We start from the raw sequence: 26,729 nt of genomic DNA, 5'->3' as shown, positions 1-26,729 counted from the left end.
AACCAACAATTCCTGGATTTCTGCAGGCGGAATTATTCATAAAGGCAAAGCCCGTTGCACTAGCAGATGTATACCACTTGCATTATTGATGCAAAGGAGATGCGCCTGGAGAGTAACTGCAGCACGTGGGGGTGCATCCCTGAATCACAGAGGGGTAATGTATGCAGAAGACCAGACCAATTCTCATACAGAACATAGGAGACTGCCCCTTTTTACGCTTCATTAATTTCATGTACCGATGATTTCTGATAGTATCATACAAAGGGCATGAATGCCATACAATTTTGCACTGACATTTGCACACACTGACCACTGCAAAAACTACATTATGCAATGGGCGGTCAATGCAATATCAGGGCAAAATTGGCAGGCACCAGTGTAAAAGAGCTAGCACTGTTCAATGTATGAGATCCTGTGCAATCCAAAAGGGGCATACCTATGGCCATCATCACCATGTCTTCCTTCTGTTTTTGTCTATTGAAAGACTGCAATATACCACACAGAGCATCATAGATATCCCAGATAACATTAGAAGGACATGCAGGCATTTCTCAAGCACACTTTACTTTCAAATAAGAAAGAAGAGGGGGTTTCCTATGTGAGCCTATGTGCATTCAATTTGGCAGTCCTAACAGCTTCCCAATCCTGTAATGATTGTGAGGTACACACTTGTTGGTGTTTATACAATGTTGTTTTAATTCAATGAATTCCGAATTCATCATAAAAAAGATACATTTTTCGCTTAGTGTCATTCATTATTGAACTTGTACCCGTAGTGACTTTTCAGGTGAAATAGTGTCATTCTTAAATAAACTTGTGCCAACATTTCTCTGCACGTGCTATTGTTTCACCCTTCCTTGGGCTTGTGAAGGCACTTATACATTGTTTGGTGTGCCAATTTGATTCAAATTTACAATGTATACATACATTTACTTAACATAACACACATATAGATTTTGTTGGTTCATAAGCGAGGGGCTCTGTTTCTTGTAGTTCCTGAATGTATTTATTTATTCAGATTTGTAGAGCGCACGTCAGCCCGGGGGCATCGCGGCGCTTGTTACAGACATATCTTAGTTGCATGTACACGAGTAATACATACATTTACAGGAGCAAGTGATGAACAGACTTCTGCGGTTCTTTGGTATGGAGTGAGAATTCTCTGTTCTGGGGTCCTCATTAAAGATCAGAAAGGTGCACCTGCATGCAATCCATCTTCTGGCACATTGCCCCTCTTGTCTGCAACTGAATGGTGGCCAGTCATAATTTCGAAAAAAAATGTCGACAGACAAAAATGTCGACAAAAAAATGTCGAAAAAAAAAATTTCGACTTTTGTTTTTTTTAATTATATATTTATTTTAGGGGTTCGGGAGTTAAAAAAAGGGAACAATTAAAAAAAAAATTAAGAAAGGGGGGTTGGGGGGGGAACCCCCCCCATTTAAAAAAAAAATGCATTGAAAAAAAAAGTCGACATTTTTTTTTTTAAAAAAAATTTTCAAAATTTTGACTTTCGACATTTTTGTTGTCGAAATTATCACTATAAACCCAACTGAATATATGAATCCCTTGTGGGAATAGTGGACGACCCTGCGGTTGCTTCCGTTCGCTTACGGCTCCGTTTGCTTCTACTACACTTTAATTTTAGCACAATACAAGTGGCTCAAGATAAAATATAGACCACTATTATGACTTCATTTTGTGACGCTTCCTCTTGTGACCATACATGTTGCAATTCAACAGTAGATGTTTAATTGATGTGCAATGTTTTTAGGAAGCACGCCACCATGGACACATCCTACCCATGACTCCAGATGGTGCCACCTATAAACACAATACCATCACATGGCACTGCACTCTCTCTCATTACTCACAATCAAATGCGTCTGATACACAGGTGGCTGGTAATCCAACGAATGCATAATTAATCATATGCACACATTTAGAGACTTGTATGGACTCAGGCAATAACATAATGGTTCTACCAGCTGTGATTTGTATGTAACCCAAGAGTGGCAGGCTAGCCCTCCCTCCTGTGTAGATTTCTCGCAACGTAAGGAAATATTTCAGAAAAATTACATTACTGCACACATATCTTGCCTCTTCTGCTCAATTAAAACCACAATGCATTCGTTTTTCACATCAATTATAAAACATATTTAGGAATACAATACACACCAATATATCTAATACAAAATGTCAATGACAAACGTACGAAACAACGTAAAGTGCACACAGATGGTAATGTGGGGTTAGTTTAAAGTGCTGTTTGGAAAATACAGTACATTTTAATGGATTATTAATGTATTTCATCCACTTTGACACTATCTACAACCAGACCCATGGTCACCCTCCCATCATTATTGAATTTGATACAAATATTTTACAGTGAGTTTTATAACACCCTTGGGTCTTTTTTATTTTATTCAGAACTCCTTCATTGAATTTTTAACTTGTCACTCTTTTATTTACTGGAATGGAGTACCCACACTTTCCCTCAGGATTACTAGTCATGAATATCCCGCTTTCAACAGGATGTGTTTGATCAAATATGTTGACACACAAAGCGAGCGCTTCAGCCTTTTATCAAGATCCCCCAATCATATTGTGATCTCTTATTCCCTTAAACATCTAGGCCTTTATCAGGACAGGGCATTTGGTTACATCACAAGATCCAATCTCTTCACTACCCCTTGTATGCCATGTTCATTCTCATTGTCTTTTATCACAGGGGGGAATGCATCATTTCTCAATCCACATCTTTCCATGCACTGGATATCTCCATTTCCTTTCTTCAAATTGCTTCAGAATGAAGTCACCGGCTTCCATCGTGGGTTCAGTGTTTAATCTTGTACCACCTGGAAACTAAAAGTCAGCTTTCTGGTCTTTGCCCGCATGCTCTCGCGTCTTTGCAGGTAACTGAAGTCAAATAGAGGGGGCCACTTGTGTTCTAGTTCCATTCATTTTTTATTATAGCACAGTAACCATTATGATTTGTGTGACAAATTCATGGGTACACACCACACTAGACACAAAACTGAGCTCCAAATAACCATATTAACTGAGCTTCAATATAAATTCAGTAGTGGGTTACATTTTTAGTGCTAATTCCATTACTGCCAAATATTTTGATGCTAAAGGAATTAGCAACATTGTTATCTCATGCCAAGGTCCGAGTTGCCATTGAACTGGGGGGGTTTTCCTTCTGCCAAGTACTGGGAGTATAGTCTCAACTTAAATGTCAAAAACCACTGGAATAACCACACGTGCAATTACCACCCTTCTCCAAATATCCCAATACATTCCCATGGACTACCCCAAAACATGTATACGTATTAATGGGGGCATTGCAGGTATATGGAGGGTTTGCGTGTGAAACAAGGCACGTATCACAAGGAATGACTGTTTGAATGTTGGAAACCATTCGCCATATGCTTCAGGATTGCCTGCTAGGAGAGGTTGGCTTCCATGCTGTTTTAGGTCACCATAAATATGGTAAGAATGCCAGTGGTTTCGCTGTATTTCTTTTAAAGTGAATGTGGGCTTTCTTGGCTGGGCAATGTCTTCTTTTTAGGCCCAGCACGTGTTGGGGAATCTCTTTAGCCAGAGGGCAGAGGGTGGAGGGGTGGGAGGGCGGGTTTGCCTGTCCAATGTGAAGGACCTGGTTAAGTGAAATTGCATGCTAATCTATAAACAATAAAACAGAGATTACAAAATGAGCACAGAGCTTTTCCACAGACCTGACCGTACATTTCGGGCTCATGCACTGCAACAGTGAACATACATGTGGGATTCCAGTGAAGGATCCATTTACATTGAGTAGGAGTTCCAAAATGTTGCACCTTTCTACTTAATGCCTCTCTCACATGCACCACTCAGATCCAATAGAAGGAGGCACTTTGTGTAATGCAGGCCTTGTGCTGATCATGTATTTGTATCTATGGGTGCATGCACGTTGCCGTTCCAATATATGAAGACGGCAATGTAAGTGATATTTTAGGAAAATGCTAGGACATGTGCTTGGTGCCTGCGAAGGTGACTAGCTGAGGAGTGAGTCAATTGCTTGCAAAAATCGATTCATATTTGGTAAATAGAAGATGGATCTGCCAAATTGCTAATAAAAAAAAGGACTGGATGAATTAGGTGTATGGATTTGATATGCGACTGCTTGGAATGTATGCACTATATGCAGTATACAGATGTTATCCGGTCAGTGATAATGCTATGGACTTCTTCCTCTTCCAAGTACTGGAATTATATGCATTGCCATTACCCAAATGTATAGTATTCAATGTATCGACCCCCGAAGGATGAATGGATGAATCGGCTCTGCTGGAGTTCAAACCTGTGCCTTCCGCTTGCACAAGCGGCAGAGACGAGCGGGCCAGGGGACTCAAAGGGCATCTGCAATGACATGGACATTTCAGTGGAGGAGCCTGGGTGGAAGTGAATGGGTACATGAACCCTTCCCTTCCAGGCAAGATCCATACCTTTCAACATTTTGAAGGTGAAAGATGGGACATATTGAAGCGGGTTTGAAGAGATGGCTCGATGACAACTCTGACTTAAAATACATATATCATTATTGCATATTTGAGAGTGACTGATAAAAAGAACACAAAATAAGAAATAAACGTCTTGAAGAGGGAGGATTGTTGGGCCATACTTATTTAACTCCCTGCAACACTCAGGAAAGGTGCACACGTGATATTGAATAAGTGCAACCAATGTTCTTGTCATGGGCTAGTACAGTGGTGGCTAGTGAATGTACTAAATGGGACTGTGTACATATTTTCCAGTAATGACCATGAGCGAATGGGTTTAAATTGTGCATTTTACAGGACACATTTTGTGAAAATGAAGTAAAAAGTCATAGAATTTGCAATTGTTTCTGTGGGGTAACACATGCACAAATCTAACAGATGTCACTTCACCAACAGTACATAAGAGCGTTTTCAAAGAAATGTTCATGATGCTTGCGTCCACAATTTATGCCGGCACTGCCACCTTAAGAACACACTCAGAAGCCCTGTGCTCAATATTACCAGTATTGCTACTGTGAGAATATATGCCAATGTTGACCTGTAAGTAAACACTCACATCAGCCTTGACCAATAATGCAAGTATATCCACGGCATGAATAGATTATTGTTGGCTTTACATTTTGATGTCACTATAAGAAAACATGTTCATGTTGACTGTGCTGATATGTTGCCAGTATTGCCAATGTAAGGACGCTTAAAGGTGACTGTGTCAAAGAATGCCAGCATTGGCCATGCAAGAAGACACCCTTGATGGCTGTGCCCAATATAACCAGCATTGCCAATGTAAGTACGCCCACACACAATCACACATACACGTTGACTGTGCCCAATAATGGCAATATTGGCACTCCAAGAATACATTTTTATTCTGTCTGTGTCAATTTATACCAATAATTGGTGGGGCACACTGTGTTAGACGATATGGGAGAGAGAGTCTGAACGAGTGGGTAATGTAAATGGTAAGGATCTGTTAATGATAATGTGAATGAGGGTGAGCTTTGGGAGGCGTGGATGTGTGTGTGTGAGAGTAAGTGTGATGGACACAGTTGGCAGTGATATGTTTGTATATAAGGGATTTATAAAACACAAACCTAGTAGCGATGCAAGAGAGCATTGAACATAACCAAATCACCCGGGGGTTACACGTCAGGATAAGGAGTGGTAGAGGAGCTTGGCTGGTTGAGTAAGCAGTGGAAGGGACCCTCAGAGGGGGAGTAGGATTTAGTTGAGTGATCAGCAGTTGGCCAGATGTATTGTTTACAGTATGGACACGCGAGAGTAAGATTGGGCATGTGGTTGAGAGTAATATGTGTCCGTGTATGTAAACAACTCCGCAGATGGGCGCCCACAGGGGTGCATTCTTTTGAGTTGGGCAAATGAGTACATGTGTGTATTTGGCCCAGGGGCTTTTGAAAGTTTCCACCACAAAAAGAGGAGAGAAAATCCAGTGGCATACTGCTGTTTGAGCCTTGGGGGCTGTACACACTGTGTAACTCTAGGGATTGTTATACTTTCTGGGACTTTGGACGGCATGACCTGTGCAACAGGAGGAATTTGTGAGCGATATGAAACTTGGAACTGCAAACTCTGCACACAAGGACTAGTTATGCTGTCTGGCCCCGAATTGCTTGTTTAACATGATGTACAGCTTTGCCACCCAAATTATAAATGTATAGAGTCTGTGTAAGAAGAGGGATAGCTGTGGGATGAGCAGCCTGCCCCTATTGTATCCATGCAACATAAAGGATGCCCCTGTTGACTACGGACTGTGCCTGTATGTTTCTGTAACCTGAAACACAGCTCTCCTCTCTGAAGCCAGGGCAGAGACTGACAAGTTTATGTAATCTGAGGGATGCCCTTAGTTTTGAAACATTTAGAAATGATTAGCCAGGTACTAGCATGCACAAACATACTGAATTAGTACTTACAAATGCAAGGTCTATTTTGAGCAGGTGTAATGTTTGCCCCACTGTAACCTCCAGTTCAAACTTTTTGACAAGAGAATGCATACCTAAATACAAGAGAATGTTAAAAACTGGGAAAAGTTAGGTCTAAAGTACAGACAGCCTGCGGACCCCCATTAAAACTCTGTGGAACGGGTAGGAAAGGAATATACCATTTTTAAGAGAATTAGGTACAAAAATACTTTTTTGGGACCCAAAACCGGGACTTTTCCAAAAAATTGAAAATTGTGATAGAGGAGCAAGGTGCAATAAGTAGTGAGCGAGAGACCTGAATGTGAAATACATAAACATATTTGGCATGGGAGACCACTAGGTGGCACGGACCAAGATGGCCGTGTAATGCACCGCTCCCATTATCCTTACCCCGTTTGGAGTGATATTAAGAACGGATCCCGCTGACATAGAGAAATGGAGGGCATGGATTGCGGCTTGGTGACCCCACGATCAAGGATCTGGGCTCTGATCAGTGACATGTGCAGTAGATTAAATGTGCCGACGTAGGCGCTTGTGGCAGACCCTTCAGTGGACTGCAGTGGTGACCTGGACAAGGAGAGGGTGTTGCTCAGCCCAGAGGGCGAAATGAGGAGCAAAGAAAAGAGAGCTTTGGAGGGTCTCACTGCAGGCTACTGAAAGGCACTGTGTGGGTGGCAGGTTAGCGTGAAGTTCTCCCTGGTAACCAGGAGACAGATGGCAACAGTAAGGATCATGGATCCTGAAGAGAAGGAGGGCCGACTGACCTCAGGAGCTGGTTGGTGTTTGAGGTGGCAGGCTTTTAAGAGTGGGTGGTCCTAGGCCACACTCAGTGATGGAGACTCTAGTGTTTGGCTTCTGATAGAGAGCCACCGGGAGGAGGGAGACGGTGACTCGAGGGAGCAGCGTTCTCGCCAGAGAGGTTGGAGGCTAGAGGCCCACAAGATGCGGACCCAGGGCAGTTGTCTCAATTATTGAGAGCTGTTGATGGGCCAGCTAGGAGGGCCATTGGACACTGGATGAGATGTATTGCTTGCCCTTTCAAAGAGGACCAAGCTGGAGCTGGACAGGTTGGAGGTGCTGCAGTGAAGGATTCAATCATTACAACGGTTCTGCCGCAGTTGCATGATGGTGAGCAGAGAAGCACACACACTTTGGGGACTGACGGTGCAGATAACATCTATTTGGCCACAAAAGAAGACATCATTGGTCTCCTCCAGGAAATGAAGGTGCTGAGAGGGGATATTCAGTCCTCTATAACAGACTTATGACGCAGAGTGGACATGCTGGAAAATAAATTAGAAGGCTTGGAAAACAATCAGTTGCGGGTGGATATGGTTGAAATGAGATATGATGCATGCTTGTTGGATTTGGAAACAAGGTAGGCAGAGGTTCTCTTGAAGGTTGCCAACCTCGAAAACACAGGCATAAGAAAAAATCTGAGGGTCCTGGGTCTGAAGGAGCAGGCTAGCAAAACACCTAAGGATGTGGAGAGAAAAGTGAAGGACGTAGTGAACGCCATGTCCAAGGAGGAGGGCAGAAAGGAGGTCAAGTTAGGGAGAGTGCATAGCCGTGGCCTGGGAGGTAACAGAGGCCCAAGGTCGGTGGTGGCTCAGTTCCATCATTATGGTGAGAAGGCGGAGGTCTTGGCCAGGGCAAAGATATTGAAAGAGACACAGTATGAGGGTGTGTCAATCCGGATTTATCAAGATTTATCAGACTTCACACCCTCCACGAGGAGGCACTGTTGTCAGCTAACATGTTGGCTGGCAGATAAGGGCATACAATATTGTTGGGCCTACCCCTTCACTTTGAATTTCGAGCACAAGGAAGAAGAGTTCAGGATTACAAGGGGCCCAGAGGCATCTCAAGTTCTGCAGCACCTGACTAGCTAAGAGGACGGGTGGTCTGGACTTGGTAGTGAGGTAGACTGATGTGGAGTGACTCTAACAAGCACCATGATGCCTACGGGCTGCTGTGCACTCTACAAATATGAAGAAATAAATAAATAAAGATCTGACACTCAGGAAAAGAATGCCAGGTGGAAGGAAGTACAGGAGACTTGTTCATGATCTCCTATGTTTCATAGTTAGTGCTGCACTTCACACCCAATAAGTGTGGAATAAAGGTAGCCTTACGATTAAAGAAACCAACATACTACAGGGCCTTGTGCCTGCTATGTCATCCAAACTAGTATTTTAGGAGACACTGATGAGTCTTAATAGAGCAGCGCCAGGTTACTGACATCATTCTCTGTGACTAAAAGGGGACATACTGCTAAAACTAGACCGTACAGCATACCAAAATGTCAGATCCTGAGACACCCAACCTGGGTGTGCCCCAGATTTTCACATCTTACATGCTGTGAATGATTGAAATCCCTTGAAAATGAACTCAGAGATGTTTTAAAGGGTCTTGGAACATGCCTTATTGGTGTATGATGGTGAAGTAGTCCCATATTGATTTTACTTGTGGGATGGAAAGGGGCATGATACTATGCCATTCTCAGGTCTATTGGGTAAAAGAGGTTTGGCCACACTGGAGGAGAGTAGCAACAATCTTTATTTCCTAAATGGGAATGGTATTAATGTAGAATGGGACTGGGGCTTTGCACAACTTGAGCTGCAGGGATCCAATTGATCAGGATGAGAGGCAAGTAGGGAAACATATTCAATAGAAATCACACTGATGGCAGCCCATCAAAGGGTTCTAGTAAACTGAAGAGCGATATGAAGCTATGAACTGGTGGTTTAAGCCACCAGAAAAAAGGTAGAAATTCATTTGTGATTGGAGCAGTGATCAGGTTATTTTTGATAGCAGCAAATGTAGTGTTCCCGAGTAGATTGCACATACAAATCCTTCCGAAGCTATCGAGGAATTTAGGTGACAAGAGTGGAGGTATTAAATAGATTCAAATAAATTTGAGGTGGCTCTGGTGCTCATTTTGTCGAGCTATAGAAAAGACTACAGAAATACAGAATAGTATTGGGTTTAGGGATGATGAGGATTGAGCACAGGGATAGACATGTTTTTACTAAAGAGAACAAAGTGCCTCAATACGAGTACCGTGGTGATGGGAAAAAAGGTGGCAAAGCAGTGGAAAAAAGATGGTGGTTAATCCGGCAAATCAGCAGAATTGATGGAATTACCGCCGGCAGTAAGTCTGCTGAAATCCCTATTGAGTCCAATGGTCTCCAAAAAATGGGGATTTACACCACTTAACACCACTTGTAATCCTGCGGTAAATCTGCAGGACGAAGTGGTGGTAATGGTAAATCTGTTTGGTGGTATTTCAGTAGATTTACCACCAAAATACTGCAAAGCTTATAATGAGGGCCAAAGTGTATAGGATGTATCCTTGGTTACCTTTCAGTTCTGTTGCGTTACTCTATCAATCTCAATATCCAGAGTCAATGTCACTCATTCTTTCCTGTCAATGCCAATTACAGTTCTAAAAAGGTCAACCTGGAAATGTAATGGACCTGATCCAATGCTAGAGCAACACAGCAATACACACAATGTAAATTGTTTCTTTGCACATGTGCTTACCAGTCTACTAACCAGCCTAAATGAATTATGTCTGCAAAGGAGAAAAGAAAATTGAGGGTAGTAGAATGTACGGAATTATGTTACCACGCTTTCCTAAATAATTGCTGCATTTCAACCACAGATTTGTTCTGTTTTAGGAGAGAAGTATTTGGTTTTGTTTATTATTTGTATCGCGCACCAAACCCTGAGGTAACTGGGCGCTTGAGAGACTTAAAGGTTACAGACATAGACAAAGTCAGGCAAACAGATTATCATCAACAAATGGACCCTGGTTACAGGTGTGTCAAGTAATAAGATACAAGGTAGACTGTACAATGGTGAGCTGTGGGGGCCAGGCCCAGGCATCTCAGGTGATGGTCAGGATGGTAAGTTCTACTTATTGAGGAGGCTTGATACTCAGCCAGTTTTTTTATACTGGTTTTATAAGCGAGGAATGAGGGTTTGTGTCTGAGGGGGATGGGTAAAGAGTTCCAGCATTTGGCTGCTTTAACTGGGAAGCTAGCTCCTCCTGCTGTTTTTATATTATATCTTGGTACCACTAGATTGTGGGACTGCGAAGATCTGGTGGTGCGTGTAGGTTGATGAATGCAGATTTTCTCTGCCAAGTATTTCGGAGCAGCATTTGTTAGACATTTGTGTGTGAAGGCCAAGGTGCGTAGAGTGATTCTGTCTCGGATGGGTAGCCAATTGGCATTATGTCTATGAGTAGATATGTGGCATGATCTTGGGAGACTAAGTGCAGCTCTCAGTGAATTATTTCAGAGTACCAGGAGTTTGTTTAGGTTGTGTTCCGACGAGCCGAGGAAGAGTGTGTTGCAGTAATCGATTATAGATAGAGCAAGTGCTCTGCCTAGCATTAGGCAACTGGTTGTGGATAGGTAAGGTTTACAGCTGTAGATCAGTTTATAAGTGTAGGCCGTGGAGGACGCAACACTATTGACCTGTTTTTTAAGAGAGAGGGTTGAGTCAAGGTAAACCCCTAGGGTTTTTAACTCTTTAGAGACGTTGATTACGTTGCCATCAATGATGAAAGAGGAGTTTTTGGTGTTGAATTTATTCAGCCCTGCCTGAGTACCCACGATCATTAAATCGGTCTTATCATCATTGAGGCAAAGGTCATCAGTGGCCATCCAAGCTATGATTTCACGATAGATGCTATTTAGCTGTTTAGAGTCATGGTCGTAGCAGCCAGTGATGGGGATGAGGACTTGAGTGTCGTCAGCATAGTTGGTGTAGATGACACCAAGGTTGTCTAAGCGGTCGAAGAGGAGCTTTGTGAAAATATTATATAGTGTGGGTAACACACAGGATCCCTGAGGCATATCACACAATATTGGAGTCGGGTCTGCTGAAGCCGAAGGGGAGAAGACTCTGGTGGTCCGGTCAGATAAGAATGATTTAACCCAGTCGGAAGCATCAGAGGAAAAAGCTGCAGCTGTGGTGAGATGATTGGTAAGAATTTGATGGTCGACAAGGTCGAAGGCTGTGGATAGGTCAAGCAGTAAGAGGATAGATAGCTTGCCTTTATCGTTCACCTCGTCCATTTGGATGTTTAGATCCATGAGAGCTGTCTCAGTTCCGTGTCTGGGTCTGAAACCAGATTGCCTGAGTCCTAGGAGGTTGTTCTCCTTTAAATGTTTCTGGATTTTTGTAGATAGGCAACGCATTCCAGAATCTTTTGAAGGAATGGGACGGTGGTGATGGGCCTGTAGTTTGTGGGGATATTCGGGTCGAGGTTGATTTTTTTAGTAATGGCATGACCCAGGCTTCCTTGAGGTTGTTAGGTACCTGATTGGAAGGGAATGAGGAGTTTATCAAGGAGGTGATGAAAGTGGCTAGGTATTTAGCTCCAGCCTTGATGATCGTGGCGAGGCAGACCTCGCCTTGGCAATGGGAAGGTTTTATGCTTTTTATGATGTCCTCTACTTCCTTAGGAGATGACAAAATGCACAAGGATGATATGCATTGCAGTCATATTATCTCCTTGTTGGTCAGCCAATCCCTGTGTCCACTTCATTTCATATTTCAATACAATTAGATGAAGTAAAATAGGAACGTTCACAAGCAAAGATTACGCGCAAAACAACTTCCTGTAGTTCACAGAGGACATGTGTTCAATTTATCATACAATTTGGATGTGTCTGTTAAATTAGGGTGTGCATTTCTCTATCCCCTGTGAGTTAATCATACATCTTAATAGTGAGTTACCACTATGAAGGCAAAAACTACAAACAGGAGATGGGGGCAACACGCAGAGATTATTGGTGGAGGAAGTCGTGGGAGGAAAGTAAGTAGGCAGTAAGGAAGAGATAGGAAGAGGGTCTACACGAAGGAAGAGAAGGTGAAGGTTATGACAGGCAATGGTGGACTGGGAACCAAAAGGCGCCCTGGAAATAATTGTTAAAGTGGCTCCATATTACACATTTTTTTAGCAAGCCCAACCGTTTTCCTATGGGAAAATTAGAAAATTAAATAGGCTACCACAATAAAGAGGCCCAGGGTGTAGAGGCCTACCGGGAAATCTTCAGAGTTCCCTATAGGCCAGTCCAGCCCTGATGACAGGTGAGAGGTTGATGGGGGTTAGGATGCGAAAGAAAAAAGGGAACGGACAACAAAGGGATAAGCGTAAAAAAAGAAAAGGAAATGGGCAGTAACAGAGAAAAGGAAAGAAGCTGGAAGGCGAGAGCAGAAAAGGAATAGGTTTGGGAGATCATCCTGTGAAAACGAAGAACCTTAAGATGGGAGGATTAGAGAACGAGAGTGGGAGCTGAATGAGAGCGTGGGGTCGATATGACTAGAAGGGAGGAAGCGAAGAAGACAGGAAGAAAGTGGCAACACGATCACGCGCGTATGCTTCTTTTTCGTGCCACTCAGTGCTTATGCGTATTCAGTAAGTTATTACTGTTCATCGTGGGTGGTATCTTTATGTGGACAACAAATACTTTGGCGATCTTTGACCAGCCTAAAAATGAATTGCTTTCAAAGCTCACAGTCACCCTTTATGATCTGGGCATGTGATCACACAACGCTTTTTAATGACTCATACAGCAGTACGTCGATTCATGTTGTCGCGTCCTTTCAAACACAGATTAGCATGTGATGGCTCGAGCATTGAATTGTTTATGTCACAGAGTCGTTCTAACATTTATATTTCTAACGTATTTTACACGCCTGCTCTTTACTGAATCATTCAGACCTAATATGGGAATAACCCAAGCCCGCACTGCTCCCGAACAGCATCTAAAAGCCACTGGGCTGTGTTCTGGTATAGGCGCATTCCAGAACGTTCCCAATGCTGACCAGAAACCAATGCACGGGTGTTTAAAAGTAAGCATCCAAAACTCCCCTTAGCCGTTTTCATAGCAACTGTGGAACACATTTGACCTTTGACCCTAATGATTACACAGGCAGTAATATCATACATGCCCACTGACCATGATGACATTATATGGGGTGATGCAACCAAAGTAAGAGAAAAAGAAAAGTAAATGGGTTTATGTTTTGCAAAATTACAACTGGTTAATCAAGCAGCTAAAAGACTATTCTAGTTACCCACCATATGTTACAGATGAGAAAGTCTCACTCATACAGTTGCGGACGCCATATGCCAAGTGCAGCCTTAAATGCCGCAGTAATGTTATCCAAAGGGCAGTTACTGCCTTATATTTGAGGTATAATCATCACATGGAAAGATCATACTAAAATGTCCAGTTGCTGCCGTTGTGCGTCAGGTGCAGACTCACATTCCCCAGTAATGCCATCTAATCAGTGGCGCAACAGAACATTTGGGGGCCCCCCGGCGAGACATAATGTGGGGGCCCCCCCCAGCTCGGCATGAAATCACAGGTCGTGCCACTCTCTGGACTGGCCTAGGTTACCGCGCTTGCACCATACTCATGAATATGCTGATGCAGGTGTTTCTCACCCACTGCACTCAAAAGATAAATATATCCTCAAAATCAGCTCCTTGACCCAAAATTACCTCAATTACCAAAATTACCAAAATTACCTCCACTATCCTCTTCCTTGTACCAGTGCTTATGTATGAGACACCTTGCCTCATAGGTAAGTACTTGGACAACAAAGAGTGGGACTAGGAGTAGGCATTACCTCCATGTCCTGCTAGCTCATCGCAGTACTTGTGTATGAGGCAAAGTGCCTCATACACAAGTACTGGGTGGAGGAAGAATAGGGCTAGGAGTACTGAAGATTACCAATATGTAATCAAGGCATTAAAAACTAGCAGTGGTGCAAATCCATTGAGCTGACTGTGCTTCAGCCCCACCCCCCCCCATTTTTGTGCTATGTTGACTCCACCTGGCTGACCTACAGAGCCGTTTCCAGAAAGAACAGGACACATAGAATGTGCCTCGTACACAAGTACTGGGTGGAGGAAGAATAGGGCTAGGAGTAATGCACATTACCAATATGTAATCAAGGCAGTAAACACAAGCAGTGGTGCAAAACCATTGAGACGACTGGGCTTCAGCCCCCCCCCCCCCATTTTTGGGCTATGTTGACTCCACTTGGCTGACCTACAGAGCCGTTGCCAGAAAGAACAGGACAAAGATGATAAACGGCGCCTGGGTTTCGTGTTTACAAATGCCCTGCAATTACTAACATAAAGCATTTCACTGTTAGTACCTGCATTCAAATGCATGTTTTTTTTGTCAATTTAAACCGTGATGTGGGTTTAGTACTTGCATGTCAGGGGAGCAATTGGAAGGGTAGAGAGGAGACAGGAGACCACTCATTCTCACACAAGTCCATAAGTGGGTGTTTTTAGACTCAAAAGAGAGAGTTAACTGCGTGTAACATTAGAGCTGAACTAGAATAGTCTCATTAGAATGCGTAAAGAATTTAGATGCCCCCACACAAATAAGTTTGCACCTCCCGCACCACTCGTGAAGTTAGCACCTCCCCACTGAAATGTAGATTTTTTTTGGGCCCCTGAACACAAGCAAACACACCATTCACCATACACACGCACGCACACCCATCCACCCATACATTTAAATATGTACCTTTCACCATACAGGCACACCCAGGAAGCCACCCATACATTTAAGTGTGAACTCTTTTATCATTCAGGCACACCCAGGCAGCCACCCATATTTAACCGTGCACCCTTTCACCATAGAGTCACACTCCGGCAACCACCCATTCATTTAAGTGTGCACCCTTTCACCATACATGCACACCAAGGCAGCCACCCATAGATTTAAGTGTGCACCCTTTCACCATACACTCACATGCGCACACCCAGCCACCTATACATTTAAGTGAGCATCCATTTGCCATATACTGTATGTCTGTATGAAGGCATAGTGACTTCAAAAATAAAGTATTTTTTTTTAAAGTTTACTTTTTTTAATTTGAGGGGGCCCTCTCCCAGGACATGGGGTAGCGGGACCCCCTCCACTGCGGGTGTTGCGGGGCCCCTACTAGGCCAGTGCCTCCAATGCCATCTATCGCCTTGCATACAAGGTATACCCACTGCATGTAACGTACAGCCCCTCATGTCCAGTTGTAACTTAAATGCAAAGTGCAGCCTCAAATACTGGACTCACCTGCTTGGTGGCACATTCAATCATACGTAATGTGCAGCTTGGCATACAGTATTGTCACCAAAACACTCTTCCCACTCACACCCTCACATCCCTGTACTTACCTGCATAGCAGTACCATCTGCATACACAGATGTGGCTCCCTGTGTCAATGCTACCCTGTGCCTCACCCTTTCCCTCTGCTCCTTCATCCTAGCTTTCCATCTTGCTGTGTGCACTGAACCAACACAGATTTGCTGACGTGATGACGGCGTGGATTAAGCGTTCCCGATCTTTGTGGCTGCCCCTAATCCCTCACCAGCCACAAGGACGCGCTAGACGCTAGGAGAGGGACCAGGGCTGGAAACCTTAACATGTAAGTAAACAAGGCACTTATCAGTGCTCTCATTACTTTCGTTTGGCACTGTCACTACAATCTCTGACCCAGGGGTCGAACGGGCAGTGCTTGGGGACCAAGGGACCAAGGGATTGGCCAAGGGTAGGAAATGGAACCCTGGTTACCCCCAAATGACTCACCCACACATTCTCGGTATCTGGAAAAGACTAGAACGATACATAGACATCTTAAAAATTAAAGCATTCTTAATGCTTTACAACATGATTTCAGGCACAAAAATGAACTACTGTAATGCACGGGATACTCTCTTGCCACAACAGGCCTCTTTATATTGTAACCCCCCACATCGTCCCCTTATACCCCACCTAATATAATGCAGACCCTCGTGTCAGTCCACTGTTAGCTTAGGCAATCTTCGAATTACTCTCCCCGAAGTTCTGATACAATAAACAGGCTAATTGTGACCAAAACTGAAATGTATATAAATAGAATAAAATCGATGGTGGTCCCTTTGCTTTACACAGGGGAAGACACCACAATAAAATACACACCTATTAGTCCACACAGTTAAAGTTACCCTGTCTCTGGCAATATCACTAGGAGGCGACACACACACATTCAAACGCCATAATGACTAGTGACATATTTCTAACATTTCTAATCCTAAATAATAAAAGACCACTTCTAAGCGGCACTTCTATGCCTATAATGCCACGTATAAGGCAGAATAATAAAGCTATCTTCAGTTAGCATTTACACAAAAGGAGTTTACAAGCCCAACACATTGAATGTTCTCGAGTGTCATAAACAAGCATTGGTACCCGTAAAATGTTGCATAGAAAATTAAAATGCCATTAGGTACACATATTTAATTCAGTTAGCCCCTCTCGCATGAGTCTGGAGTTGTGGGTTTTTGGCCTATGCACATGTGATTTAAATGCAGCCTAAAATGGGTTTTATCTCATTCTGAAACTTATGGTAAAGGAAACAATGCTATAAATTTGGAACAGACAGAATATTGGTTCACCCACCCAAGATCGGAAAACGGTTTTATGATTTTCTAATACAATGACGAGTACCCCTCCCACTTCACTATGGGGATCGGGTCCAGCTGGTGTGGAGCCCTTTCCCTCCTGTGCAATATCAAGAGAGAGAAGCAGGTGCATTTATATTAGGATTATGTTTTGTGGGAATTGAATTAGGATGGCTAAACTCTTTTTCACCTTCCAACTCACTTTTTAATATCACTGGATTTCACAAGTCACAAGTCATTAGGCTATGAACGATGTGCATTTGAGTCACATCCTAACTGGCTCTCTAGACCTCTGTAAACATGCTGGATATATCTTTTATCAGATTTATTTTACAAAGAACTACAGTCTATCTGTGCAGGAGTGGTTCCAGTTCTATACTGACCACACACAAAAGAGAAAACATTTCTGTATATATTTAAATGTAATCTCCTCCAGCATCAAGGACAAAGAAAGCAGGATTTAATTCACACTAACAAACTATGATGTAGCAATCCTTCTCGCTTCGGGCGGTGTCCAGGGCCAGTAACTGCCTGAGTGCATGCAGCAAGTGCCTCGGCGAGAGCTCAGGGATGTTATTGGTTCTAAGCAGGGTTGATTGCTATTCGTACCCCGGGTTTCATCCATGGTGCAAATAGTTATTTTTTGATACCGACTCCCCACTTATTGCGTGAGCCCAATCTCTGGTAAAACTTTAGAAATATATATTGAAAAGGGAGAACGTGCCTTTTCTATTTAAATGGCAGCCTTGAAAGGAAAGATCAGCGTTGCTGGGAGCCCTAGCAGGTAAGTGGGGGATGGATTAGGGGGTTGGGAGTGTGGGTGGGGGGTAGAGGATGATATGGAGGCCAGGGAGGATCGGGGAGGGGAGTATGAGGGAGGGCAAGAGGAAGGGAGGTGCCAAAAAAATTTGTGGCACCCAGGGTAGGGCTTCAGGTGGCTGGGAAAAGGCAGGCGGCACACTGTGTGTTATCGCCCATGTTTCCAATCACCTGATTGGCTGAGTGTATTTGCCTGGGTGCAAATATTGAATTCTCATTATGTCTAATAATATATCATCCCCTGTGCTCTGTACTGTATTTTCTACAAAAGGTCAAACCCGACTTGACTTTAAATGTAGCGAGAAAGGATTGTTGCATTTCACTTGAAAATATCAAGATATTGAACTTGCAATGCGTTCCCCCCATCGGAAATCACTACCCCAATTGCTTCCACTCTAGGAACTTTGCAGGACAATGAATCTAGGGGACTTTTCTAATTGCATTTGGGAAATATTTATACTCACTTTGAATCATTCTTTAAAGAGGCTGAGTCAGAATGCTCCCTCATGCTTTTTCAAAAGAACTCCCAGTCAGCTTCTCTTCCCTCTTGGAAAGCAAGTCTGATCTGGGTAACACTATCCTCACGAATAGGGCCCAATTCTCCAATTAATCCAGTCTCGATACTCATCCAATTTGAGCACGTGGTATTCTTTCTGTGAAGCTCCTGACTGCGATCCTAACTCCTTTTGTGTTCCTTTTTTTATCATTGGAAATATTCCCATGATTGCCATCGAAGACAACACATTCTCGATTGGTCAAATCTTTCCACTGTCTTGCTCAATAGTCAGAAACTCTCCTAGAATACACACTCTATTTTTTCATCAGCTAAACCATTTCTATATTTATGACCAGAAAATGAAGTGGCGGCTCATTTGTTTTTATTATATTTAAAGGCAAAATCATTTTGTCATATTCCCTCATAGAAATATGCCACATTGATGAAATATTGACATCTTGAAAGGTGGCCTGACCATGTGACATTGTTTTTCATAATGTTATTCAAATTAATCATTTAATTTATGTGTTCATAATACTACACATTTGGTTGTGGACTTATCTAAAAAACATTCTAAAATGCAACTCTAATATTACTTTCATTGCTCCTTTATTTCTTATGCAAGGTTACAGTCTGAGGTTTAATTTTCTTGGGATAGTGAAATTGTGATGCTATCATGCCTTTTAGTTAATAATCAATCTCGGTCACCTGACACAGATCTCTGGGTTCTATTAGATTGACCATCACATCGGGTTTTATGAGGAGACATAGAAAAAAGTGACACACTTAGTGCAGTAAGATCTGTTTGAGGTCCGGCCTTAGGAGAACAGGCTTGACTGTTATTAGTAAGCATACAGTAAATGTTGGTTCTTGGAGGAAATATATGTTGTATTTATGAGGATATCTTCGGCTGAGATGATTTCACAATGGTGGGAGGCACTCCTTTCATGGAGGACCTGTTCCAGATAGCCCTTTTGTTCTTAGGAGTTAATGGATTTTCATGCTTAAAGGCAAACAAAGGTTAATTATTCTAGATGGCTTTGGCAAGTCTCATGGGAGTCTTAACCTCCGTAATATGGAAACCTGCATCTAGGGTACAAGTGAAGAAGTGAGGTTGTCAGTGATTTCATTGGAAAGCAAATCAGCATTACCCAAGCTAACTCAGAGCATCCTGTAAGTATGTATTGTAATGTGAAACCAATAAAACCATGTAGTATGCCATGTACATTTGCCAATATTTAATCTGTAACTATGAATACATCCACAATTTGCAGTTTAAATAAAATGTCGTCCTTAATAGATACTTTCTCTTGCACCAAGTTAAGAATCTGTATTTGGGTCATTTCTTCATCAGCAGTAGAAAGATGCTTTAAAAAAAAAAAGAAATTGACAACATCCGATAAAATCACAGGGTAATTCATTTGGCTTTCATAACTTTTAAATTAATATTTCAGTGGCACAGGCGGTTCTCTTGCTTGCTTAATGACATTTCTGACACACATGTTTTTTTACCACTTTCTGCTGTCAATTCAAAGTTGCTCATGATACAGTCTTTGAGCCCTGAATGCATTTTCACCTTATAAATCGGTGATGTTTCTAATATGTGTGAAACTCTGCGATATTTTGGGATGCTTAAGGGAACATCTAACTACTTATATCCCATAAGTGCACCCTAGTCATGGTAGCTGGTGGGAAGCACAAATCATTCTGGTGCCTCTACACTTTAAACTTGAGGCAGTTTCCATGTGTCATTGTTTTCCCCCTACAGATGTTAATACCTGCACAACCAGATTCGTTGCCCAGAACTCCTGTTACCCCATAAGTACATGTGAATAACTTAAACACTGTTAACTCAGAGGATGTACAGCACTAGCTAGCAAAGTCATGTGATAGGACAACATAACTTCATCGATCATCCACACAGCAAGGGCCACCTGACCCACCACAATCTAATCTAGCGCCCCCAAGGAAGCTAAACTTCTGCGATCTTATAAAGTAAGGCAGGGGTTCCACCCGCCCATGCAGTGACAGCGCGTACATGCCCTGCTCACATACTCCATGTATGTGGAAAGGGCCACTTTATGACAAAACAAAGACATTTTACAAATGAAAGCATTTCGTGTCTAACACCTTGAATAGAATGCTCAAGCCCACAAACATACCTCAAATAGCATGTACTTTATCACCTATTGTGCCCCTTAGCATCAAAACACTCCTGCATTGACCGCTCAGGCAGACCGTTTCAATCTGCCCAAAGTTGTGCAATTGTCTCAGTGTTCTGTGTCACACTCATCACAGCAGTCTGGTGCTTCACAGAAGATTGTTCACTTTTTCGCTGTTGCATAGATCAACACATATTTTACGATGCTGGTCCTTTGGCTTTGTATTTGTGGTTGGAATTTGTGCCAATCCTCTACACAGCCCGCCTTAGGCTACAAAGCAATTTGTGTGAGAACTACCTCTGTTACCCAGTGTTTAGGAGGTAACCTCCAAAATGGCTGCACCCATTGGTTAGCAGACATTGGAAACACTTTCTGTTAATCATTTCCCAGGTCGCTAATGAAGGAGAGCCTCCCTCTTTTCATTGGTAGGGATCACTTTGAAGACATAGGACCCTTTTCTCAACTTTGACACCATTTGTGTGAAATATGCATGAACACATAACATTTGTCACCTTCAATGGCAATCAACACATTTAGGAATGCTTAGTCAACAGCACGTATTGGACAATTTAGGAATGCTTGGTCAACACCACGTATTGGATACCAATGGTCATTGATTTCTTCAAATCCCTCTGAAGCCCCCTCTCTCAGGTGAAAACATCCATTGTACGGTTCTCCTTTTCATGTCCCGAGGGTTCAGATACTTAGCATCATGTTCTATACAAATAAATGTTGTTCTTCTGGGAAGGGCCATATTCGGATGTACGTGATTCAATCGAAGCAGAAAAGACCACAGCTGAATCTTGCGAAGTGCGAAGCTTTGCATTACCATCATTTTGAATCCAGCTTCCCCCTGCCCATGACCACCAGTCACTGCTTTCCTTATCATGTTGCCACTTCCCTCCCTCTCTGCCCGATCCTCCTGTCACCCTTCCCCATGCAACGTTTGTCTCCTACCCTTAAAATGGTAGTGACTGCCGTTGCAGTGTCCTTTTCTTTTTGTTTAACTTTATTGTCCCTCGTGCAACTCGTTTCTTAGGGAGCGGGGGACAGCCCGTAGCCCAACAATCTCATTATATCGAACATAGGTGCAGGGGACACGCCTGCAACCCTTGTTCAATATAATGGGAATTCGGGGTCGGGGTACATGCCAAATCTGCATTTTTTGTGTTCAGCATTTTATTTACCACTTTTTGGGGAGATTTGCCATATTCTAATTAATCATGGCATACCGTTTCTCCATTCTAACTGCTACGTGATAACAACTTGTTCAAACCCTCATAACCTACCCCAGTCTAACCTGTCCATCACTCTGTGGCCGAGCTAATGACATTTTCATCAGCTGTCAGAACTTCAGGTGCCAAGGTAGCCAGTCTTTTTACCATTAAGATCGAACTGCTAATTTATGTAGAGCAATTTTTAGCAAGTGTATCAGGGACGTCATTTAGGGGTTGCCAGGGGTCGCACTTGCGAACCCCCGTTCTCCCTTGCTACACCTGTGGTCTCCCTTGCTACACCCTACAAAAGAAAAAAAAGGTTTTTAAAAAACTGAAGCTGCTGGGCTGTGGCCAATGCCATGTGCCTCTTTGTTTCTAGAGTGACAGCCTTTCTTGTTCAGGCTTCTTAAAAACAAACAGGGGGTTCTAAATAAGAAAGAATAGGAATGATAATTTGTCTTTCTCGAATTCTAAACAATAATTGCTAGACTCATTAAAGGTTTATTTCAGGCACACTTCAGGGGGTGAGTCACTGATTTAGTTTGTTCTTAAACACCTCAAATTCACAATGCAGACAAAAACTTCCCAAAAACATTTAAAGTAGAATAAGCATCTATTTCGGAATATGTATTTTGCTTTTCGCAAGTTGCAGTTATAGCATGTTTTTTTCTGCCGATACATATGGTAATGCAATCTTGTACGAAATGTACATCATTTACAGGGATATTGGTCCTCATTGCAAGGGTGGCGCTCCCGCAATGAAGGGTGTCGGTACTGGACCGGCACCCTTCATTACGAGAGTGCCGATTACGAGGTTCCCTTTGCGGGACCCAGAGAAGATGTCTGGTAAAACCAGATGTCTTTTCCGGGTCCCGCGAGGGGAAGGTAATAACGGGCCATTCGTAATGTGCCCGTTATTACCTCCCTCCCCATTCCCATTGAGCCCTATGGGGGCTCAAATGGGAATTGGGAATGGTTCCTTCAAGGAGGAATTATCGGGTCCTCCAATGTTGGAATGACCTGGTTATTCCTCATTGAAGGATTCCAGTAATGGAGCCCGGTTTGGAGGCAGCCATGGTGCTAATATGGCTGCCTCCAAATAATAGCACCATGGCTGCCTCGAAACTCATAATGAGGCCCATTGTAACCATATTTTTCCTAGTGTACTTCGAAACAATGCTATGTGATGTCACTTCCTGTTTTGTCAAGGGGTAAATGGTCGTGTTCCATCGCTTCATGTGATGTCACTTCAGGGTGGGGTCAAATTACATCACTCCCTGTGATATCATCAGAGGTAAAGGGTCATGTGATGTCACTTTCGCTACCCCTGGCATTTTGGTGAAATGACGTCCCTCAAATGTATGCTGCAAATGAGTGTTTGGGGTGAGTCACAATGGGATCTGGAATGGATGTTGTTGTGCGGTCATGAAGGGATCTCCCCCCATATTTTACATCAAAATATCTGTAAACCTTTGCAGTAAAAAATGCTACAGTGAAAATTCAGCAGTAAAACACATAGAACTAGATGCCAAGAATCCATAGCTCAACCAGCATAGATGTTGGTCCTGGTGCCCCAAAGCTGGAGCAAACCAACAAGGCATTGGCCATTGTTCTTAACAAGGTAACACATCAGATTCACTTATAGTCAGATTACAATCATCAGAAAAACATTCCACTAATGCAGTGCTACCACCTGCGCCACACCACTCATGTATTCAAGCCACTATACCCCACAACCTATTTTTTAAACGAGAGCCATCTGCCACATTTGAAAAACCACAAACTGCTCCCTGGTCTTCTCAAAATGCAGCCACATTGTCACGTCAATACATTTAGACTAACAATATTCGGACTGTTGAAGAGCCTCAACATGCACCCTTGTTATGCTAATTCCGTTGTGCAAGTTTTATGCATAACCCCCAGAGAGTGTTGTGTGTCGTCAGGAGAGTCTCCTTGACATCACCACATTGCAAACAAAGAACAGGTATTCCAGCAACTGCTGTCTAACTCACCCTACATACTCACGGATACCCTTCACTGTCTGCCGCTAGTCCAAACATAAGTCTCGAAGTCATCGCCACCAGGTTCATTGCAATCCATAGGAATGTCTGCCAGGATGCAGGCCCTTTTGTATTTTCTGTTTGACCGTAATTCCACTAATCTGCTAATCATTGTGTCAGGAATCTGGAAAAGCTTCATGCATTCTCCCTCGTCCTCCGCTCTTCATAATCATTGAGTTAGTAGTTGACATGAGCAGAAATGATGTTGCTCCTGTATATGGCCTGTCAAATTGTATGTCCAACACGAAGAAATCTTCCAGATGCCCTGGAAACAGATGAACAGTGGACTTTTATCTCACACTCCACCATCATTCCCTCAGCCCCAAACTTCCTCAGCAACTGGATCACTGGGTCAGTGTTGGAATAGGCCATCATCCAATCAACTAGCTATATGTATGATTGCCCCACCCTATGGCCAAGACATGTGATGATTAACCCATATATGCTTTCCATCTTCTTAGGATCTAGCACCCACAAGGTTAAGATTAAAGGCTTTAACTATGGGTCACTGTTCATCGGATTATAGTAATTAATACAAATAAAAAAACTTTAAAACCCCTCTGTTATATCCACTGTCTGGTTAATGTTTCAGATATTACAACACGGCTCAGTTTTAACCAAAGTAGAAGCCATTCTCCTTTGCTCCAATCCCTGGTCCATATGTCCCGCTGCTAGCCGTCTGAAAGCACCCTCTAACCACCTCCCTGTGGTATCAGGTAATATTATCCCCACCAATAATATCGCCATACATATCTGCGATATATGTCTCGGGAGGATAGCTTAGGGCCAATGTGCTCGCCTCGGGAGCACGAAGCAACACAGGTTCGATCCCCAGGTCCGCGCTTAGAAACCTCTGGGTATTAAGCACGTTATAAATAACCTATCATATCATATCATATATAGTCCTTGGGAAACGACATAGGTGATATTATTGATGGGGTTAATATCAGGTTTAAATGGGAGCGGGGTTAGCGGGGTGACCCTGCTCCCTTTAGAAAAATAAGGGGGTTGCGGTGGTGTCCGCTGTAGGTTCCATGGGGTAATATTGCTGCAAATAAATGGCACCATTCTTGAATGGCTATATTTTTGAGACAATATTAACACATGGAACCACCCCCTACAAGTGCAGAACTGGTTGCCTCCTAGTGGCCTTTCAGTAGTCAAGTTTGAATTTACAGTTCTTGCAGCTGCTCACTCTCTATTAAATGTCCAGGAAAACTAGGTATTGAGTTAAACATGTCTACTACATGCACTGGCAATGGGATTGGGACTTCATTTTCTGTAAGCAATTCTGCCATAGGCATCCTAGGACAATCCATCTGAATCCCTTTTCCCACATGATATGCTACTTACCCATCCTTTCCAAGATGTATAGTCCTCGTTTTAGCGGAGCAAACCACAGACTGACGCACCGACCATACTCATGGGCTGCCAGTCAGATCCATGTTCTCCTCCTTCGATCCGTTAGAACATTAACCCTAACTATGCAGCAATTTCAACAATTCCATAACATCATGCACTTATCTTTTTTTGTAAATGCAATTAAAACAGCCTGTAGACGTTTAGTCAACCACATGCATTCCAAACATTTTGGGAAGAGCCCCATTCTCTCCCACAGGCATCTGCTGTTGTCCTCATTATTAGGACCAATGAGAAAAGAAACATTCACCATACTGCAAAGTGCAAGGGTGGAATAGTGACACAATCCATTCGCACAACGATTCAGCACAGCTGCACAGAAGTTGGATTACCCCTGCCCAATAAGAGATGCCGAAAATGCCAGCCTATCAAGATGCACAGACGTTTTGGTGAAACAGAAAACTCAACAATTCAGGCACTCAGCTAAGCCAATATGCACCAAGTTCCAGCCAATGAAGTGGCCAGAATTGTTCAGCAACTCCAATCGGCTGGAATTCAGGTAATTCTAACCAATCCTGGGCTACCTCGATCCCCACAGCAAATGTGAAATGATTAATGGAATTACGTGAATCTGGTGATTTCCCTTTGCATGCCACGGCATGGGTCCCTTGCTCGTTGCACCATATGGAACTAAGCTGCACCTCACTGAGGAGACCCAACAAGGCCGAAACATGTCGGGGGTTGCTTGTGTTTCCGTGCAGAGGAGACCTGGCCTAGCACTTCGTGCAAGGCTGCTCCCATTGGTGGCAGTAGCTGACTGATTTGCATATTGGTGGACCACTTTTGCAATGATGCAGACTTTCTAAATAACGCTGGTGTCGAGGGATGCCCAGAGCAGGGCCAGTGGTTCAGATGTATTCGAAACCTTCCACCCATCATTTTTTGGGTTACTTTTTTGGTTCCCTTTGCAAGTGAACATTTTATTCACCACTCAACTCTACTGTGCATAACCCAGTGAGCTCCCCACAAAAACCACCATGTGGACAGGACATGAACACTCACACCTCACTGATCTTTGTAGGCCACTAGCTGTTGTAGCATTACGTTCAACTTGCGTATAAATCACCTTCACCTTGCGTATGAATCATGTTTAAGTTGTGGGGTAGGAGAAATGTTGTTTTAGGCAACACGTTTCAAAGTTACATTTATATTGGAAATGTATAAGCTCAAAGAAACTGAACAAAGACACATATTACTGAAAATAGATTTTTACGCTGACACAAGAAGTGGCATGTTGGGAGAGAACGCTTGCTTGAGTTCTGCAGGTGCTTGATACCTGAAATGCAAATGGCTCTTCAGCATATTAAGAAAAGCACACATTATTCTGGGGAGGTGCAGGGTGCAGGATCCAGGAAGGGGTGTGTGGTATGGTGTGGGAGGGATGCGGGTTAACATTTAAAAAAAAACGTGTCTTTGACTGGAGCAAACTGCTTGCTTTTGAACTAATTTGAATACCCATAATGCATTCATTGCTCAGTGGATCTGTACTGAAAGTGAACTTCCCGGGATGGCTATTGGAGGTGCTGTGGCAGGTGTTGTTTCTTAGATGAAATGGCCTTTTCTACCCTCACATTCCACGTATAAGGATTGCTTT

The 26,729-nt window shown here is 43.1% G+C and overlaps 1 protein-coding gene across 1 annotated transcript in view; it reads right to left on the bottom strand.

Annotated features, from left to right (window-relative positions):
• Positions 1-26,729, bottom strand: part of TMEM47 (transmembrane protein 47) — a 330,843-nt gene that overhangs the window by 32,413 nt on the left and 271,701 nt on the right. The gene's annotated exons all lie outside the window — the stretch shown is intronic.

The sequence above is a fragment of the Ambystoma mexicanum genome, chromosome 7q, assembly GCF_040938575.1.
Source record: "Ambystoma mexicanum isolate Mex_15411 chromosome 7q, UKY_AmexF1_1, whole genome shotgun sequence".
Taxonomy (NCBI): domain Eukaryota; kingdom Metazoa; phylum Chordata; class Amphibia; order Caudata; family Ambystomatidae; genus Ambystoma; species Ambystoma mexicanum.
The sequence above is the reverse complement of the archived record's forward strand: the minus strand, read 5'-3'. Positions and strand labels throughout refer to the sequence as shown.